Raw genomic sequence first — 6,202 nt, forward strand, 5'->3', positions numbered from 1 at the left:
TGAGCTGGACTCGGGTTGGACTGCTTTGGCCCATCACTTACCCGGGCCAGGTTTAGACTTTGGTTGGAAAAAGAGGGCCGGATATGGACCAAGGCTGGCCCGGCCATTGAGACCCAAGTCCAATACCATGCCAAAAAAGGTTAAAATTGTGGGCCCTCACCTCTTTATTTATAGAGAAAAGGTAAGACCGCTGTTTATTTATAGATAAGAAAAGTAAGTTAGTCTAAAGACTACACATCTACACAGACTTATACACTAATACTAACTAATAAGAGTAAATTTGACAAAAATAAATAAACATACACTAATACTAACTAAGATGAAATGATTTTAAGTGTCAACCAAACAATGGCCTTCGAATTGCACCCAAAAGCTTGGGTCCAAAATCCAATCATGCCATTCTTGATTGTCCTCAACAAAAGTGCCATCTTCATCTCTGATTCCTTCAGCTTCTCCATTGTCTATGGTAGGGAGTAATAGCTTTCCCATTGAATCTCTATTGCCTAAGGCCCTATTCTCTCCCCCTTTTTGGAACAAATCTTCTGGTGAATCCAACGGTGGCTGGCCACGCTCTTCTTGGCTTCTAGAGGTTTCAATATTCTCAGAACTAATGAAACTCTTTGACAATCTCCTGGCTTGTGGCTTTAGTACTTTTGTAGTATCCTTGTTATCATGAGAAGTGACCTTTTTACTCAAGTGCGAGTTTCAATAGTTTTTTATGTCATTGGCTGTCCTTCCTGGAATTCTACCAGCAATCAACGTCCATCTGCAGAAAAAACAGAAGATGGTATATTTTAGATAGATCTCTCTAATTCTTGAAGTAGGTTTTTGAGATGAAAAACATATGTGACTTACAACTTGTGTGAGAGGAATGATTACACGTGCATGAGATCGACTTCGTTCATCAGGTACAACATCCCTTGTTTGGCATTGATCTCAGGTCGGCCATCTTGCAAGGAATTGTACCTAAAACCTCTAAATTCATGTGTTATGGCTTAACTCGGTTTTGGAATAGTGTGATTTTTCGAGGTTGATTTTATCTTAATGAGGCAAGTTTGATGAATGGATTAGATGAAATATAGACAACATGGTGGACCCTACACAAAACTAATTTGTGGGCGTTCCATACCAACTGTTTTATGAGTCTTGGATATTCATGATTTCTGGGTTCAGTGCATACATGATGAACAGGTTGGATCTCATGAAAGATCCATGGCACTAGGTACACCAGCTCCCACCTGGGTCCTTACTCTTGCCTCCATGTAAACTCACAGGAGTTTTAACACCATGTCATGGTTTCTGTTTACTCATGCCTCTATGTAAACTCACAAGAGTTTAACAGAAGGTCATGGGTTCAAGTACCCATGGTGGTGAAAACAACTGTGGTTTTAGTGTGTGGGGGTGTGGGGGAGTGAGCCATGTGTTTTAAAAAAAAAAAAAAAAAAACAACACTCCCACCTAAAAATAATTTTGAAAGCAAATGGTTCTATATATGCCCATGGGTTGAGCTGTGTGGGCCTCACCATGATGTGTGTCGAATATCAACACCATGCATTTGATGGGTTCCCTTTAAATTACGGGATATCCCAAAAATCAGCCATATATGGGACTCAGGTGGGCCATACCATCTAAAATCATGTGAAGACATGCCTAAAACAAAGAAAAGCACTTGGTGGGGCTCACATGAAATTTGGATGTGTTTGAAACTTGGTTTGACCCCTCATCCAAGTGGGATAGACATAATGGATGGGCTGAATTTGTGAACCACATCTCAGTAGGCCCAACAAATGATTATGAATGTTTTAATGGGAGGGTAATCCCTCTCAACTTTTGTATGTGGTGTGGGTCATGTAAGTCATGGATTGACTTGATTTTATATGTTTTAGGCATGTCCTCACATGATTTTAGATGGTATGGCCCACCTAAATTCCTTATACGGCTGATTTTGGGATATAATAAGCTAAAGGGGACCCATCATATGCACAGTGTTGATGTTCGGCACACAACGGTGGGGCACTCACAGCTCGACCTCATGGGAACTTCACATGAGGTCGAGTTGTGTGGGCCCACCATGATGTCGGTCAAACATCTACCCCATCAGTCAGATGCACCATTCCATGTTGGGCTACGAACTTAAAAATCAAGTCCATGTATGAGTTGGGTGGGCCACTCCACATACAACAGTTGAGAGGAGCTATTTTCACATCAAAACATTCATAATACTTTATTAGGCTCACTGATATGTGATTCACAAATCCATCCCATCCATTGTGTGTGTCCCACTTGGATTAGGGGTTAGACCAAGTTTCAGCCACATCCAAAACTAAGGTAAGCCCCACCAAGTGATTTTATATGTTTTAGGCATGTCCTCACATGGTTTTAGATGGTATGGCCCACCTAAATTCTATATACGGCTGATTTTTGGGATATACCATAAATTAAAGGGGACCCGTCATATGCACGGTCTAGATGTTCGACACACATAACAGTGGGGCCCACACAGCTCGACCTCATGGGAAGTTCCCATGAGGTCGACCTCATAGTACCATTTCCACACACACACATGAATCTTGTGTAACCTTTTGATATCTAAGATAAAAGGAAGATGGATTCTAATACTTTCCAACTAAAAAGAGAACATGAAATTCAGCTTACCTATTACCCAAAAGCTTGTGAAGCCTGATGATGAGATCTATTTCATCGGCAGCAAACTCTCCTTGCTTAATGTTTGGAGTGAGATAGTTAAACCATCTCAATCTGCAGCTCTTACGACACCGATTGAGACCTTAAAATTCAATGGAAGATGATCTAGTTACTTTCTTACTCTACATAATTAATAGAAAAGAAAATGTGAACAAAGTCATCTAACTTCTACATCAAAAGACTAGTAGAAAATTTCAAAATCTCCATGCGGAATGGACCAGAATCCCTACCACACCCTCTTTACGAAGTGCATAAAATTTCCATACTCGTGTGTACTATGTTGTATATGTAAAATTGACACTTAGGTTCTCTATCTTTGCTTCCAGGCCTGGGAACAAAACTCAGCCAGATATATAACTCAGGCAGGTCACGCCCCAAAGATCATGATGAGAATGGGAGCTACCATGTTGTGTATCTTTCATCGAACTCGTTAATCAGGTTTCACTCACGAGAATGAAGAGAAGATACGAATATCAGCCTGATCCAAACTTACACGGGCCACATCGCGTAAACTTAAGAGGTTTTAGTAGAAACTTCATCTGAAGAACAGGAGTAGATTTTAGGAATACAATGCAATATGGTAGGCCCAATAAGCATGGGTGACCATTCCGGTAGATTTCCCATCGTGGGAGATATGTTGTCATCAAAGTCCTCGCGCTATACATGTTAGTCATTGCATTAGTAATAAATCAAGCTAGCTATTTTCTATCATTTAAAAGATTGAGTAGGTTAAAATCACTTACCTGCTCTTTGAGGAACTAGATACCACTTCTCTTCTCCATACTTCTCAATGCATTTCCTCAACAGAAGATCTTCTCCTTTGGTCCATGCACCTTTTCGAACTCCTAACTGATCCATGAATGCTCGCTCATGTGTTTTTTTTCTCTGTCTTGCAAACCCCAACTGAGACTTTTTAAGCATGTTGATTTTCAGAAGCATCGTGACGTGGGTATCATCCATTGAAGTCTCTTAATGGCCGGTTGAACGCTTGAGGTAGGTTTCGGCTGCCCAAACTGGATGGATAGTACATATTTTCATGGCCGGTTGAACGCTTGAGGTAGGTTTCGGCTGCCCAAACTGGATGGATAGTACATATTTTCATGGCCGGTTGAACGCTTGAGGTAGGTTTCGGCTGCCCAAACTGCATTACATTAGTAATGGAACCCATGACCTTGAAACTCCAAGGTGTGTACCACCGAGGCATGCGTAAGGACCCACCAACATTCTACTTGAATACAACATCATTATATACCATCAAAAGAAGGCCCCACCAAGAAGATCAGCCATGTAAAAAAAAAAAAACCAACAGGATGATCTGCTCACTATGTGGGGACCATCAACTGTACGTCCATCAATTCCAGTGATGGCAGAGCTATGGTTTTCATAGGGTTGATATCCTACATAAGTGATAGGTTAAAGGGAAAGATGGTACGTAGTACAGGAATCCGATGCAACAACTATTTCCCCATCCACAACCATAAGTGGGACACACCATAAGGAAAATTATGGATGGGAGGGCAGCTATAGATTTGTGGGTAGAGTCAATGTAGTAGTTACCTTTCCTTATGCCCGTTAATCTAGTATGACTCGCGGGGATAAAGATAATATACAAATTCAGTCTGATAAAAACCTTGGGTAGACCACAACATGTTCTTGGCAAATTTTTCATTTTACCATTAGCATGGCCTATTTAAGTGTTTCCTTGGACTGTTCTTTTTCCCTTTTTTTTTTAGAGCGATTAAATTTTTTGGGAAAACAATTAATATTTGTTTTTGGGAAAGCAATTAATGACCTTTCTTGGACTGTTCTTTTAATGTTGAGTGAGCATGAGTGTTCTCGGCTAACCGACAAGGTTAATTTCACATACACAGCGTGGTAGGTTCCATCGATGCTAGTTCGAAAGATGTTGTCTACGTAATGGTACGATGCCACATGCTATGATGGTACCTTCCCTGTCGACGAGATGGTAGGGTGCCACATGCTGTGGTGGTACTTCCCTAAATGTGGTTACCTCTCTTCCTTGTACAAGAAGTACAAGAAAAAGATAGCCGCTGACCAAAAGCTCTGCACATGACCACAGACAGATGAGCAATGCCACTACAATCTTTCAAAATTGTCATTTTTTCATGTCATGTAGATGAGCATGTGACACTTCATCAAGTTTGGGCCAATCATACATGCTTTGCGCTGTAAGATGTGATTTTAATCAGCAAATCATCCCACGATGGTCATGTGGTTTCTTAATCATGCAATTGATGATGGTTGTTGGTGACATCTCCATGTGCTAGATGTCTCTTATAAGGCTGAAAATAAGGCGGGTTGAACCCGGCCAACCCGTGACCTACTCAACATTGGGTTGGGCTCGGGCAGGATGTATTGGGTTCGGTCTTAGGCTTGAGCTATACAAACACCAACCCAATTAAACTTGGGTCAGGCTTGGGTTGAGATCTTGAGTTACCCGACCCAACTCAACCCGAACCCGATCGACATATAAGTTACTTATAAATTATAATTGAGTGTGGATCATCTATGTTGAAGGCACCTGAAATTCCAGTGTCGTTGGGTCTCATTGGTCTACGTCATTTTAGGCTCAAGCTAATAAGACACACCAGATTTCTCAATCCCAAATAGATTGTGTGCTACACAACACAACTTTTAAAGAAGTATTTGTCCTATATTTTAGCTTGTTTGTTTAGAAAAAAAAAAAAGGTTTTTTACGATAAATAATTACATATATAATTAATAAAATTATAAATACAAAAAATAAAATGTGTATTGAAATATAATATACTAATGTAATAATGAAAACATTAGCAACCGACCAACCCGACCGAGCTTGCTTGAGTTGGGCTTGGGTTGAGAATTCCTAACCCGAGGTTGGGTCAGGGTTGAGGTATAGGAACCTTGGGTTGGGCTAGGGTTGAGCACCAACCTGACACAACCTGCCCAACTTTCAGCCCTAGTCTCTTATGTACGTTGTGACGTGCTCTCTTTCTCTCTCTAATAGCCTTGGTTGGCTAAGTAGTGTAAGGACCTTGTCACTATTTTAAATTTTTTTAAAGAAAGAAATTTGTATCAACTAAAGGAAAATTGTACAACCATACAACCCTAATTTGGGCAGACCCTCGGTATATAAAAAGACACAGGCCCACCTATCCTTTGCGCCTCTCCCAAAATCTGCCCCTCTTAAAATCAGAAACAAAAGAAAAGTCAACAAAACTATCGGAGCCAAGTTTTCCATTGAGAGCTCTCAGGACAACCCGATTAAGGAATAAAGCCCCTATGCTAGCTGGAGAAAGGCTAGAAGATTACTAGAACAACCTCGTTAGGCCGTCCCTCTTGTATGTGTGTGTGTGTATAGCCCAATGCTCAGCTGTGCACTGATTCTCACAAGTTCTTGTGAGAACTTTTGGAGAACTCATCACATATGATGTGAGCCCAAAATCTTAACAATCCACGTGATGCAACACCAAATAAAACCCCCAAGGCCCAACTTTTA

The 6,202-nt window shown here is 40.8% G+C and overlaps 1 pseudogene; it reads right to left on the reverse strand.

Annotated features, from left to right (window-relative positions):
- Positions 1-254: 254 nt before the first annotated feature.
- LOC131255710 (transcription factor MYB1-like) lies at positions 255-3,720 on the reverse strand (annotated as a pseudogene).
- Positions 3,721-6,202: the final 2,482 nt, after the last annotated feature.

Source organism: Magnolia sinica, chromosome 9, assembly GCF_029962835.1.
Source record: "Magnolia sinica isolate HGM2019 chromosome 9, MsV1, whole genome shotgun sequence".
NCBI classification, from domain to species: domain Eukaryota; kingdom Viridiplantae; phylum Streptophyta; class Magnoliopsida; order Magnoliales; family Magnoliaceae; genus Magnolia; species Magnolia sinica.